The 15,303-nt window shown below is 44.7% G+C and overlaps 1 long non-coding RNA gene across 2 annotated transcripts in view; it reads left to right on the top strand.

Moving 5' to 3' along the window:
* Positions 1-9: 9 nt before the first annotated feature.
* LOC125927869 (uncharacterized) overlaps positions 10-15,303 on the top strand; it is a 25,452-nt gene continuing 10,158 nt past the window's right edge. Inside the window, exons 1-2 of one of the 2 annotated variants that reach the window (XR_007459482.1) lie at positions 10-138; positions 14,703-14,801. This is a non-coding gene — a long non-coding RNA (uncharacterized LOC125927869). Of the gene's footprint in view, positions 139-1,331; positions 1,527-14,702; positions 14,802-15,303 lie in introns of those variants that run through there. The other variant, XR_007459481.1, reaches the window with a different exon arrangement.

The raw sequence follows: 15,303 nt of genomic DNA, 5'->3' as shown, positions 1-15,303 counted from the left end.
TTTTTTTTTTTTTTTTCGTAGGCTCCATGCCCAACGTGGGGCTGGAACTCAGGACCCCAAGATCAAGAATCATGCTCCACAGACTAGGGCAGCCAGGTGACCCTGCACTTTGATTTTTAACACCTTCCAGACTTTTAGGTATGTATACATAAAGACTTTTTTTTTTAAGTTTTTTTTTTTAACATTCATTTATTTTTGAGAGAGAGAGCGTGAGTGGGTGAGGGGCAGAGAGAGACGGAGACACAGAATCGGAAGCAGGCTCCAGGCTCTGACCTGTCAGCACACAGCCCAATCAATGCAGGGCTCGAACAAACCTTGAGATCATGACCTGAACCAAAGTCGGATGCTTAACTGACTGAGCCACCCAGGCACCCCTATATGTAAACACTTTTAAACACAAAAGATATATTACACAGCTTGTTATGAAACTGACCTTTTATTTTCCATTTTGTAATATATCTTGGACATCTTTCCCGTGCCAACAATATACAGTTGACCCTTGAATGATGTGTAGGTTAAGGGTATGACCCCACACACAGTCGAAAATCCATGTGACTTTGTACACCCCTGAAACTTAACTACTGATAGCTTTTTTTTTTTAATTTTTTTTTTTAATGTTTATTTATTTTTGAGACAGAGAGAGACAGAGCATGAATGGGGGAGGGTCAGAGAGAGGGAGACACAGAATCCGAAACGGGCTCCAGGCTCTGAGCTGTCAGCACAGAGCCCGACGCGGGGCTCGAACTCACGGACCGTGAGATCATGACCTGAACCGAAGTCGGTCCCCTAACCGACTGAGCCACCCAGGCGCCCCCTGATAGCTTTCTATTGATTGGAAGCCTCATCCATCATAACATATACAGTTGGTTAACATGTAGGTTTTATGCTATGTATGTATTATATACTGTGTTCTTACAATAAAGGAAGCTAGAGAGAAGAAAATGTGACTAAGAACATTACAAGGAAGAATAAATACATTCACAGAACTGTACTGTACTGAAAAAAATTTGCATATAAGTGGACCAACGCAGTTCAAACCCATGTTTCTTAAAGGTCAACAGTAGTCACCTGCTTACTTCTTATTAACAGTCACATAGTACCCCATGGTATAGGCCCATCATAATGTATCAGTTCATCACCACAAAGCATTTTGGCTGTTTTCAGTGTTTTAGTACTATAGGAACACGTACTCAGGGTCTCTGTACAACTAACTCATCTTGGCCATCCTTTAATTCCTCCTTTCCTATACATTCCATGAGGTAGAATCCCCTGTAAGAGCACCGTATTCTGTATTCACTGGTTCTAACAAGTACTCCTTCTTGTTTCAACAGAAGAATTGCAATTGCACAGAACAGAAAGTAAGAAGTGAAAAGTTATTCCACCTACCTTGTCTGGCATGTGTCTCAATCCTATACTCAAGAGCTAACATGTAACCTTTGGAAATGGTGTCCTTGTGTATGTGTGTATGTAACTATACACATGTATGTCCCCCCTTTAAGGAAAAACACGCGACCATTTTATGAGTACTATCGCACTCTTCTTTCTCTTAACATAGTTTGACACCATTCCTTGTCAGTACATAAAGCCTTTTAAAATATTCTGAAAGGGACTCCTGGGTGGCTCACTCGGTTGAGCAGCCGACTCCTGACTTTGGCTCAGGTCATGATCTCATGGTTCATGGGATCAAGCCCCATGTCAGGCTCTGTCTCTCTCAAAAACAAATACACATAAAAAAAATACAAAAAAAGAAAAAGAAAATGTGCTTCAGAAAGGCAGAGCAATTGGCACTGGCTCCCATAAATACATGCGTGCCATTTTTCCGTAGTGTTACTAATGGTATTAAAAAAAAACCCAAAAACTCTGTACTTCGCTGATCAAAGAAATGAAAAAAGGTTATCTCCTTATGGCTGTACTTTGACTAGTCTAGTTTCCCAGGTTGTCATTGGCTTTCTGTTTCGTTTATCCTTTTCCATTTTTCTTGCTTTGAAAATTTTTTTAAAGAGTTCAGTCTTTGAATTTATAGCTCCTGAGTTTTGCATCAGGCTTAGAAAGGCTTTCCACACTCCCAAGATTATTTGTTCACATGATTGAATTAAAATTTTTTTATGCTTATTCATTTTTGAAAGACACAGAGAGACAGAGCACAAGCAGGGGTGGGGCAGAGAGAGTGGGGGACACAGAATCTGAAGCAGGCTCCGGGCTCTGAGCTGTCAGCACAGAGCCCGACGCGGGGCTCAAACTCATGAACCACGAGATTGTGACCTGAGCCAAAGTCGGACGCTCAACTGACTGAGCCACCCAGGCGCCCCCACGTGATTGAATTAAAACTGAAATGGAAGCCCATCTTTTTCCTTCTCTCCTGGACTACCACACAGCAACGTCAAGAGAATGGGTGATACCGACAGCTTCTCATGATACATGATGCGCGCATTCATCACAGTAGGCCATACACGTGGCCTCATAGATCAATTTCTGCCGGGAAAGCTCAAAGTTAGAATGAAGGGCATGAGTCAAAAGACATGAGAAAAGTCAAATAACATTGTGAGCACAAGAGGTCAATAAAAATAAGATAAAATCAAACATCTTTTACTTAACATTTCACCGCACATACATTTAAATAAAGGCAGTCCTTTTTGGGTTTTAATACGTTGCCTGCTCAAGTTTAGCACCAGTGTTGGCGTTATTAAGTACACTCTTGAGCTGGTTTCTGAATTTCACTTTTGCTACGAGACATGGCATCTGGTTCCCCCAGAGGGGGTGAGCTGAGGGAGAATGCCAGGAGGAAGTTCTCCTTTGTATGACCTAGCCTCAGAAGTCATACAGCATGTGTACAGCCTCTTCCATGGAAGCAAGCCACTAACTCTGGGTCGCGTTCAAGGCCAGGGGGATTGGCTCCACCTTTGAAGGGAGGCATGCCATAGAAATGGGGATACACTTTAAAACACCACATCTCGATTGTACCCGTGCTGCACTCAGCTTCCTACTGAGGGTGAGATTCTTTGACCGTGCAGTCCTGGACTCCAAAGGTGGGGTGGCTTGTTGGAGATGCGGGTGACTCCCCCCACTCACATTTCAGTCACCGTGTATGGGAACAATGATCTGCTCTTCTGGGAGGTGAGGGAAGGAGTGTGGGAGGGATGTGTTCTGATTCCTTCTCATGCCTTTCCTGTGATCAAATGTGGTCACAACTCACCTCACTTGGTAAATTAAAGGGACGTGTTTCTCCCTAAACTCTTGTTTTCTGTAGAAACACAGAAAACAAATTGGGAAAGAAGATTTTCGACAGATTTGAAACCTTATATGTTCTCCTCCCCTTGCTATGAAATGCAGCTTACCTTGGGCAAATAATTCTACCTTTCTTAAGAAAAAGAGAAAATACTGCTAGTCTTGGGGTGCCTGGGTGACTCAGTTGATTGAGCATCCGACTCTTGATTTCAGCTCAGATCATGAACCCGGGGTCAATGGGATATAGCCAGCTTAAGATTCTCTCTCTGTCTCTCTCTCTGTCTCTCTCTCTCTCTCTCTCCCCTCCCCACCCAGAGAAAAAGAAAGAAAAAATACTGCTAGTCTGTTTATAACACAGAAAAAAGTGTCAGAGAATCTCAGACCTTGTGGGGGAAATTATAGATTCTCCCAAAGGTCTCTCAAAACTGAGCACAGAATGGGATAATGTAAGCATGTTGGAGACTGCATGCTTCTCTCCCAATATCCATTCCACAGTTATTTTTTGCAAACAGAGCCTAAATTGTATTCAAGTGGGCAGTGTGCCCAGCTTAAGGACTACATTTCCCAGCCTCCTTTGCAAGGAAGGGAGGATGATGAAATCATAAGAGGAAGTCATTGGGTGGGGCTTCCAGGAAAGCTATTTAAAAGGAAGTGACTTAGCTTGGTCTCTTGCTACTTCCTCCTTCCTGTTGCCTGGAACTCAAACAAGGTAGCCAGGGCTGCAGCAGCCATCTTTGACCATGAGGTAACCTTGAGGAAGGAAGCCATATGCCGAGAATAGTGGAGCAGAAAGGAGGAAGTCTGATGAATTTGTAGATGTCCTCAGACCACTATTTAAGTAAAAGAAAAGCCCTCTAGTTTATATGAGCAGCTGTGGCTGGGTCTCTGCACCAACAGCTAAACGCAATCCATTGCTCGTTAATATGTAAAGGACGTAGTAATCTGTGCAGTGCTAAATAAATGCAATCTCCTGTAGCTTGGGGAAATTTGAGGTTGCTGGTTGTGCTTCCTCTTTGCTTTTACCCACCTTTTATGCAACTTTGCCCCATTACAACAGCGTGTTCCTTCCAGGGCTGGTGTTCAGCCTGGAACTGTAGCTGCAAGTTGCTGCCAGTTATCAGTACTCCGGTTAGGAACGATCTCTCTTTCTGGCTCCTCTCTGAGGGGTGAATCACAGGCAATTAAGCGCATTCAGAAAGACAGCCCGTGGCCTTTCCGACTTGTGAGAACTCTGCCTGTGGTGCCCAGGGCTTGGGCTGAAGGTACGCTTCAGCCCAGTGGTGATGTCACTGTGAAAAGTCTCATGATAACGCTGTTTCTCAGGCCTCCAGCTTCTGCCTGCTAAGTGATTCCTTCACTTTCCCAAAATCTGTGGGTTTTTTTTAAATGTTTGTTTTTGAGAGAGAGGGAAAGAGAACACGAGCCAGGGAGGGGCAGAGAGAGAGAGGGAGACAGAGAATCCCAAGAAGGCTCTATGCTGTCCACGCACAGCCCAACATAGGACCCAAACTCACGAACCATGAGATCATGACCTGAGCTGAAACCAAGAGTCAGATGCCTAACAGACTGAGACACTCAGGTGCCCCCCAAAACCAGTTTTAAAATGGCACAGCTCTCGGGCGCTGGGGTGGCTCATTCGGTTCAGCATCCAACTTCAGCTCAGCCCATGATCTTGCAGTTCATGAGTTCGTGCCCCATGTCAGGCTCTGTGATGACAACTCAGAGCCTGGAGCCGCTTCAGATTCTGTGTCTCCCTTTCCCTCTCTCTACCCGTCCTCTACTTGTATGTGTGCTCTCCTCTCTCTCTCAAAAATAAACATTTAAAAAATAAAATAAAATAAAGTAATAAAATGGCACAGCTCTGAAAAACAAAGGCTCAGTTCCGTTTGCCAGCCTGGGTCTCACTAGAGAAACAGCTTCTCATTGAGGCGAGATGTCTATGCAGTGGAGTCACAGTATCTGACCGAAACCAGCATCCTGAAACAGTAATGCAGGCTCTCGAATTCAATCCCCAGCTCTGTGATTCTCACCTGAATCCCCCCCGGTTTATCTCATTCAAATGCACAGTCCAGTTCCTCACAGCTGAGGTGCGCCCTGGGTGGGTGCCCGTCCAATAAGCTCCCAGCGATGCCCGTGCCCCAATGCGCAGACGGCATCTTGAGTGGGAAGGCATTTGCTGGCTGTTCTCAAAACACAGTCCCAGGCTGTCAGGCACCTTCTTGTCATTTAGGTCTCAGTTCACATGTCACTTCCTCTGAGCAGTCCTCCTTGACCGGGCGTTCCACAGCAGAGTCTCCCAGCCCCCATCACTTCTACCTCACCCACATTTCACCTGCAGCACATGCCCCCTCCCTCCATGCACCGTATGTTTATATGCATCTTCCCCCCGCCCCCAACCTCCACTACAATTGACATAGGATCATGTCAACTGATTCTCTCAGTCACAAATTTAGAATGTGGGTGGAGACCAGAAATTGGGAGCTAAGTAACATTAATGGCTAGGTGATTCTTTTTCTTTTTTTTTTTTTTAATTTATTGTCAGATTGGTTTCCATACAACACCCAGTGCTCATCCCAACAGGCGTCCTCGTCAATGCCCATCACCCACTTTCCCCTCTCCCCCACCCCCCCATCAACCCTCAGTTTGTTCTCAGTATCCAAGAGTCTCTTATGGTTTGCCTCCCTCCCTCTCTGTAACTTTTTTTCCCCTTCCCCTCCCCCATGGTCTTCTGTTAAGTTTCTCAGGATCCACCTATGAGTGAAAACATGGTATCTGTCTTTCTCTGCCTGGCTTATTTCACTCAGCATAATACCCTCCGGTTCCATCCATGTTGCTGCAAAAGGCCAGATTTCATTCTTTCTCATTGCCAAGTACTATTCCATTGTGTATATAAACCACATCTTCTTTATCCGTTTGTCAGTTGATGGACCTTTAGGATCTTTGCATAATTTGCCTATTGTTGAAAGTGCTGCTATAAGCATTGGGGTACATGTGCCGCTATGCATCAGCACTCCTATATCCCTTGGGTAAATGCCTGGTAGCACTATTGCTCGGTCGTAGGATAATTGTATTCTTAATTTTTTGAGAAACCTCCACACTGTTTTCCAGAGCGGCTGCGCCAGTTTGCATTCCCACCAGCACTGCAAGAGGGTTCCCATTTCTTCGCATCCTTGCCAACACCTATAGTCTCCTGATTTGTTCATTTTAGCCACTCTGGCTGGTGTGAGGTGGTGTCTGAGTGTGGTTTTGACTTGTGTTTCCCTGACGAGGAGTGACATTGAGCATCTTTTCATGTGCCTGTTGGCCATCTGGATGTCTTCTTTGGAAAAGTGTCTGTTCATGTCTTCTGCCCATTTTTTGACTGGATTATTTATTTTGGGAGTGTGGAGTTTGTGAGTTCTTTATAGATTTTGGATGCTAGCCCTTTATCCGATAGGTCATTTGCAAATATCTTTTCCCATTCCATCGATTGAATGGCTAGGTGATTCTGTTCCTCCATAACCCAGGACATAACCCAGCCTAGGAGCCACCTCTGTTTCCCTACCCCCCGCCCCCCCCCCCCCCCCTCCAATTCATTTCGTTTTTAGCTGGAGCTTCATAGTTTCTAATGTTTGCATAATCCCAGTGTACTACTATTAGTCTTTTGGCATTTTTCCTTCCAGTCTTTTAATACTTTTTTCCAGTCTTGGGGCTCTTGGATGGCTCAGTCAGTTGAGCATTCTGCCACTTCAGCTCAGGTCATGATCTCACGGTTCGTGGGTTCGAGCCCTGCGTTGGTTGGGCTGTGTGCTGACAGCTCGGAGCCTGGAGCCTGCTTCAGATTTGTATCTCCCTCTCTCTTTGTCCCTCCCCCACTCGTTCTCTCTTTCTCTCTCAAAAATAAACATTAAAAAATGTATATATTTTTCAAGTCTTTTATATTAACATAATTATTTCCATAATTAACAGCAGGGCCCCTGGCTCCTATGGGCTTGGCCAGCCAGTTGTGCTCATCTACCCAACTCCTTCTCCGGTGACATCATGAGGTGGCTTGAAATCAGCCACGGGGGGTGGGGGGGGATGTTTACAGCATGAAAATCGGCAAATACCGCAAACCAGAGCTTTTCTTTTCAGGGAGTCAGTTGTTAAGAACCTGTCAACTCGCCATTGATCTGACTTATAAGACATTGGGTTTCCCCAGCCACGTATCCACCGACTAGTTAACACTCTCCTAAAGTGTTAGGTCCTTTTAAATGGAGACGGATGCCATATAAATAAACACAGAAACAAGAAACTTCTAGGAAGTGATAAAGTATAAAGAAAATTAATGAAACCACTGATAATGTTGAACGTATTCCTTTTCTCCCCTGCCCCCCATCACAAACAATTCCTCAAGTTTCAAAAAGGTCTAAGAAAATGGGACACCTGGCTTGCTCAGTCAGTTAAGCATCCGACTCACTGGTCCATGAGTTCAAGCCCCAAGTCGGGCTCTGTGCTGACAGAGTGGAGCCTGCTTGGGATTCTCTGCCCCCCTCTCTTTGTCCTCCCCTGCTCATACTCCCTCTCTCTCTCTTAAAAATACATAAATAAACATTTTTAAAAATGCCTAAGAAAAAAAGAAATAAAAGGTCTAAAGGGCATTCTTCCTAATGGGTGCGTATTATTTACTCCTTGTGATAATAATCTTCTGATGTATTCATGCTTTTCTCGGCAGTTCAGAGTTTCTCAGCCTCAGCACTGTTGATATTCTGGGCCGAATAACTCGTGTGGGGGGCTGTCTCATGCTTTGAGATGTGGCTTTTACCCACTAGATGCCAGTAGCAATGCCCACTGCACACCAGCTGTGGCAAGCAGAAATGTCTCCAAGTCTCGCCCCCTGGTGGTGAAAATCACCCCAGCTGAAGGTCACTGACTCAGCTGGACTTGACCTTAGCAAAGACCTCCAGGAAGGAAGCGCGTCTCAGAGAGTGGCCCCATGATCAGTAGCAGATGTGCCAACTGGGAACTTACTAGAAACGAAGATTCTCTAAAATAAAAACTATAATTAATTAATTAATTAATTAATATAAAAAGTTTTAATAAATAAAAAATAAAAATTTTTTAAATTTGTTTTCATTTTTGAGAAAGAGTGTGCATGAGAGCTGGGGAAGGGCAGAGAGAAAGGGAGACAGAGGATCCCAAGTGGGCAGTGACAGCAGAGAGCCAGATGTGGGGCTCAGACTCACGAACTGCGAGGTCATGACCTGAGCCAAAGTTGGACGCTTAACTGACTGAGCCACGCAGGCGCCCCTAAAAAATCTTTTTTAATTTTTTAAAAAGGAGAGGGGGGGTGGAGGAATCAGTTAAGCATCTGACTCTTGATCTCAGCTCAGGTTTTGATCTCAGGGTTGTGAGTTCAAGCCCCACTTTGGGCTCCACGTGGAACATACTGAAAGGAAGGAAGGAAGGGAAGAAAGAAAGAAATGACAATTCTCAGGCACCTCTCCAGACACCTGAAATCAGAATCTCTGGGGTGGGACCAGGCAGTCTCTCCTGGGGATTCTGATGCACACTCCAGCTTCATAAGGTCCAGGGATGAAGGTTTTCAGAATCACAACACTGTTCCATGCCGTCCTGCAGTGCGTGGTTGTGGTTGCATCATAATCATGTCCCCCCCCCCCCCCAAGCCCCCCGCACCCGCTGATCCTTGGCTGGTACAGGTGATTAGAGAAAATTAGCTGAGTTCAGGTGTAATTTTGACTTAAGTACCACCTTTCAGCCCGAGATTACCAAACACCACTTATTTTTACCCCAGGGAGGCTCTGGGAGGCTCCAGGGCCAGAGGCAAAGTTAAGAATAGAAAGCAAACGGGTCCTGACTGTAAGTTCCAACCACCACGGGGTGTTTCTCCACTACATGTAAACCGTGGTTTTCTAAATAAAGAGCAGTTTGGTCTTTTCAGAAACCAAAGAACCACAAAATGCAAAGCCAAGCCAAGATGTAGTAGCCAACTAGTAGCTACCTCCTGCTCTTCTTACCGTCTTGTACATTGGCCACCATGAACTCAGTTCGGAAATATGGGTTCACAGGGGCACCTGGGTGGCTCCGTTGGTTGAGCCTCCGGTTCTAGATTTCAGCTCAGGTCATGATCCCAGGGCCGTGGGATCAAGCCCCATGTCAGGATTCATCTGCACCGCGCAGCATGGAAGCTGCTTAGGATTCTCTCTCTCTCTCTCCCTCTACCCCTTCTCCCTTGCTCATGCGCGCTCTCTTTCTTAAAATAAAAAATAAAAAAAAAGAAGAAGTAAAAAAAAGAAATATGGGTTCACAAGCTTTCTCCCATGGTTCATAAATGGGGGTTCCTACCACTGGAACAAGAATGCCTCTGGTCTAGCAGAGGTGGGGGTATCGCCCCATTCTGGGAAGCATTTGGAATGGGGGGTGGTGGGAGATGGCTGTCACAGACACTGGGACTTCTGGTGTTTACTGGTTAGTTCCAGAATGGTTAAACATCTTACAGAGTAGTTTGTGGGACTGTAGAGTGGTACAATCACTTTGAAAAATAAGCCAAGAGTTTCTTTTAAAATTCAACATACAGGGGGTGCCTGGATGACTCAGCCCATTAAGAACCTGACACTTAGTTTAGGCTTAGGTCATGATCTCATGGTTGATGAGTTTGAGCCCATCAGGATCCATGCTGATGGTGCAGAGCCTGCTTGGGATCCTCTCTTCCTCTATCCCTGCCCCTCCTGTAGTCTCTCTCTCTCTCTCAAAATAAGTGAATAAACTTTAAAAAAAAATGTTAATTCAGTATACAGGATGCCTGGCTGCCTCAGTTGGTAGGGAATCTTACTCTTGATCTTAGGATTGTGAGTTTAGAGACTTAGGTAATATCCAACTGTGTGGAGATTACTTTAAAAATAAAAACATAGGGGAACCTGGGTGGCTCAGTCAGTTAAGAGTCCGACTTCAGTTCAGATCATGATCTCACACTCCGTGAGTTCGAGCCCCAATGTTGGGGTCTTTGCTGACAGCTCAGAGCCCAGAGCCTGTTTCCAATCTATGTCTCCCTCTCTCTCTGCCCCTCCCCCGCTGGTACTCTGTCTCTCAAAAATAAAAATAAACATAAAAAATAATAAAAATAAACTTCACAAAATAAAATAAAATTCAACATACACTCACGATAATACTCTACCATTTCCAATACCATTTCCACCAATACTCCTAGGTATTTACCAAAGAGAAAAGAAAGCCTATATCCGCCCTTATAGTTACATGCTCTTTTTTAAAATTTTTTTTTTTTGTTTAGTATTTATTTATTTGGGTGAGGGAGGGCCAGAGAGAGCCAGAGACACAGGATCTGAAGCAGGCTCTGTACTGAAGGCAGCAAGCTGGAAGCGGGGCTTGAACTCATGAAGTGTGAGATCATGACCTGATCTGAAATCAGATGCTTAACCAACAGAGCCACCCAGGCACCCCGCTGTGTTTCTCTGCAATAGGCAGAAACTGGAAGCAACCCAAATGTCCAACAGGTGGAAAGATAAACAGACCATGGTGCATCCATACAGGGGACTGCTATGCAGCAGTGAGAAGAAATGAACTCTCGGTCCACAGTACAACACGGGTGAATCTCCGAATAACTATGCTAAGTAGAGGAAGCCAGACCACCCCCCCCCCCAAAAAAAAGTGTGTGCCTTATGATTCATTCCCTTTACAGAAAAAGCAAACTAATCTATAGCCACAGAAAACAGATGAAAGGTTGCCTGGGGATGTCAGGGAGGACAGGGAAGGACCAGAAGGAGGGATTACAAGAAGATTCTATTGTAATCTCCTTTGGAAAAGGAAAGAGTTTGGGTGATAGTTATGTTAATTAAGCCTCTATGGGGCAGCTCAGGACCTGGCAGCTGGATTCTTTTCAGCAGAGGAAAAGAAAGGAGGTGCCCAAGACAGAAATGACAGTTTTTTATAACCTACCCTTGGAGGTGACGTCCATCACTTCGGCTGTATTCTATTCATTGGAGGCAAGTCAGTGAGTTCAGCCCCCACCATGGGGAAGGGAATTACACAAGGGCATGAATACCAGGAGATGTGGATCTTTGGGGACCCCCTCAGAGGCTGCCCAGCACAAGGAGCAGGTGCAAATATGTGCATCTTCCCTAGCTCTTCCCAAACGGGGGTGCGTTAACCATGGCGCTGGCAGACCACAATCCCAAAATCACAGGGACATTTTCTTTCCTTCTTAAAAAATACAGCACTTGTATAGCATGGAGACTAGAGTTAATGATACCGTGTCGTACATTGGAAAGTTGTTGAAACAGTAAATCTTACAAGTTCTATTCACAAGGAGAAAGGGTCTGTAAAGCTGTGCGGTGATGGATGTTAACTAAATTTACTGTGGTGATCATTTAACAATATATACAAATATTGAATTGTTATGTTGCATACCTAGAACTAATACAGTGTTACATGTCAATTGCCAGTTAGATCTCAAATGAAAAAAAAAATTAGAATCATGTCCCCTGTACCCCAGGGGTGCTAAGAGCTGATGGTACCAATATGTTTGGCAGACTGTGTTTCTGTGAATTCTCCCAGCAGCTGAAGCAACAGCCTTTTGTAAGAGAACAGGAGAGGCCCAGGCTCAGGGTGGGGTGAAGGATTCGAGGGGCGGTACGCTGCATCCTCCAAATGCACTGTGTGGGTTATTGTCTGGGAGCATTCAAACATCTGTTCTAGTAGTCAGGCTACTGCCAGTGACTGAACCACAATGACAAGAAGATCGAATCAGCTAAACCTCACGGAAGTGAATTCCTTGCTCAGGCAGAGCCTGCTCTGGGTCCAGGCAACAATCCATCACAGCTGCTGCCCTCCACGGGATGATGCACAGTGACTCAGGGATGCAGGCAGCTTCTGTCTTGTGACTCCACCCTCCGCGAAGGGGAAGACGAAGCCTGGAGAGTCTTACTTACGGTGGCTTTTTGCTCCCTCAGATAGGAAGTGACACATCACTTCTGATCATAATCTGTTGGCCAGAGCCAGTCATATGACCCTGCCTAACACTATCTCCTGACACCCAAGAACAAAGACCTGGATATTGCGGCAATCCTTAATAACATTTTCATAGAAGGTCGCCCAGCCACACATATGATTTCACATGTGGTTTTTTTTTTTATTTTATTTAGGTTTTTTTAAATTTTTTTTTTTTGAGAGAGACAGAGACAGTGTGAGGGGGGGGGGGGGGGGGGCGGTGGTGGGAGAGAGAGAATCCCAAGCAGCTTCATGCTCATGCTCGGTGCAGAGACCCACGTGGGTTTCAAACCCACGAAAGCGTGAGATCATGGCCTGTGAAACCAAGAGTCGGATGCTCAGCTGACGGAGCCACCCAGGCTCCCCTATTTTATTTAAATCCAAGTTAGTTAACGTATACTGTAATCATGATTTCAGGAATAGAAATTAGTGATTCATCGACAATAAAACACCTGGGGCTTATTCCAACAAGCACCTCCTTCATGCCCATCACCCATTTAGCCCATTCCCCCACCCAACACCCTGCCAGCAACCCTCAGTTTGTTCTCTGTATTTAAGAGTCTCTTATGGTTTGCCTCCCTCTCTGTTTTTAACCTTATTTTTCCTTCCCTTCCTCTGTGTTCATCTGTTGTGTTTCTTAAATTCCACATATGAGTGAAATCATATGATATTTGTCTTTCTCTGACTTATTTCGCTCACCATAATATACTCTAGTTCCATCCACGTTTTACAAATGGCAAGGTTTCATTCTTTTTCATTGCTGAGTAATACTCCATTGTACCACATCTTCTTTATCCATTCATCAGTCGATGGGCATGTGGGCTCTTTTGATACTTTGGCTATTGGTTGTAAACATTGGGGTGCATGTGCCCCTTCGAATCAGCATTTTTTTGTATCCTTTGGATAAATACCTAGTAGTGCAATTGCTGGGTCTAGGGTAGTTCTATTTTTAATTTTCTGAGGAACCTCACACTGTTTTCCCAAGTAGCTACACCAGTTTGCATTCCCACCAGCATTACAAAAGTGTTCCCTTTCCTCTGCATTCTCACCAATGTCTGTTGTTTCCTGAGTTGTTAATTTTGATTCTACATGTGTTGATATTTATCATAACGCCTTTGTATTAACTTATTTGATCCCCATAATTCCTCAAGGAGGTTGATATTTTTATTCCTATTTTAAAGAGGAATTGAGGCACAATGAAGTTCCTATCCACAGAACACTTGTTTTTGTTTATGATATTTCTTTAAAAAATTTTTTTTAATGTTTGTTTACTTTTGAGAGAGACAGAGACAGAAACAGAGTGTGAGTAGGCAAGGGGCAGAGGGAGAGGGAGACACAGATTCTGAAGCAGGATCCAGGCTCCGAGCTGTCAGCACAGAGCCTGATGTGGTGCTCGAACTCACAAACCGCGAGATCACGACCTGAGCCAAAGTCGGACTCTTAACCAACTGAGCCACCCAGGCGCCCCAATAAATAAAAACATTTAAAAATTTTTTTTAAAAAATCACACCAAAGCAATCTGCACAGATTTTTAAACAACTATTTAATATGCAGTGTTGGTGGGGATATAGAGAAATAGGCATTTCATACGCTGTCCGGGGTGAGAGTGGAAATGCAGAGGGCGTTCGGCAGTTCGCATCCAAAGATTTCAAATATGTCACCCTAACCCTTCGATTCTATGTTTAGAAGTTTATGTGAAGAAAACAAATCTGTATGCAAAGATTTGGTTAGCAGAAAACCCAACCCAGCTTATTACAAAATTATTTGTAGGACCCAAAACTGAAAATAACCTAAGTGCCCCAAATAGGAAATTAGCTTTAAAATCAACAACCCTACAGTTCAATGGCATCTGGTGTCGCTGTTGGTGGGTTCGGACCCCATGTCAGGCTCTGTGCGTACAGCTCAGAGCCTGGTGCCTGTTTCAGATTCTGTGTCTCCCTCTCTCTGCCCCTCTCCCTGCTCACACACGGTCTCTTGCTCTCTCCCTCAAAAGTAAACATTGAAAAAAATTCCACAAAATAAATAAAAACATCGGTCAATTGTGACAAATACATGATAATAATGTAAGGTGTTTGTAATATGGGAAAATCATGTGGGAAACGCAGACGGTGTGGGGTATATGGAGAATTGCTGGCACTATCTTCACAACTTTTCTGTAAATTTAAAACTGTTCTAAAACTTTATTATTAAAAAAAAAAAATCACCCAGGGTGCCTGGGTGGATCAGTTGATTGAGCATCTGGCTCTTGGTTTTGGCTCAGGTTATGATGTCACAGCTGGTGGGATCGAGTCCACATCAGGACTGTTAGGGATTCTCTCTCTGTCTCTCTCTGCCCCTCCCTTGTGCAAGCTCTCTCTCTCTCTCTCAAAAGTAAATAAACATTAAAAAAAAAATCACAACCAATTGTGATCATTTGGTCCACTTTAAAAAAAAAACACACAAGGGTTCTTGCCTCTAGCTGTAAGGACACAAGGCTCTTCCGATTTTGTCATCAGGAAAACTGCCGTTTGGAAACAGAGCCTGGCTGTGGCCTGTGGGGGCACCAGGGAAGTTGTTGGCTGAGCTGAGGATAAACACCAGGGATTCTATTCTCAGTAAGTGGCTCTCACCCCTAACCATCCTTCCTTCCCCTTCAGTGTGTATCATGTCTGGGCCTGAATTATCCTGTCTGGCTAAGTCCTGATTCTGGGAGACTTCTGGTGTTGGAAAACATTGGGAAATTTCAGTGGATTTGGCTGCAAAGGGACTTTGTGCTTTTTTTTTTAACAGGTGACTGACTTGAACATTAATGCCAATGCTTATGACCGGAAATCAGATGATGCAACGCAAAGCAGGAGCATCAGATTTTCAGATGACACGGGGCTTCAGGTGACAGCCAAGCCACTGGTTTGCCAGCCTGGATGGGTGCAGCCCTGAGAAGGTGCTCTTGCAGAAACACCTAGGATACTGACTTATTCAGTGCAGAGAATAACCACCCCAGAGTTGGGAGTTAGGATCTGGCGAGAGTTTAAATTAGGAGAAATGGTAGTTGAAGAGCTTAAAAACACAGGGGAAAAAAACCAGGGTTGGCGGGGGGGGGGGGGGGGGGGGGGGGGG

This window comes from Panthera uncia, chromosome E3 (genome assembly GCF_023721935.1).
Source record: "Panthera uncia isolate 11264 chromosome E3, Puncia_PCG_1.0, whole genome shotgun sequence".
NCBI lineage: Eukaryota > Metazoa > Chordata > Mammalia > Carnivora > Felidae > Panthera > Panthera uncia.
The sequence above is the reverse complement of the archived record's forward strand: the minus strand, read 5'-3'. Positions and strand labels throughout refer to the sequence as shown.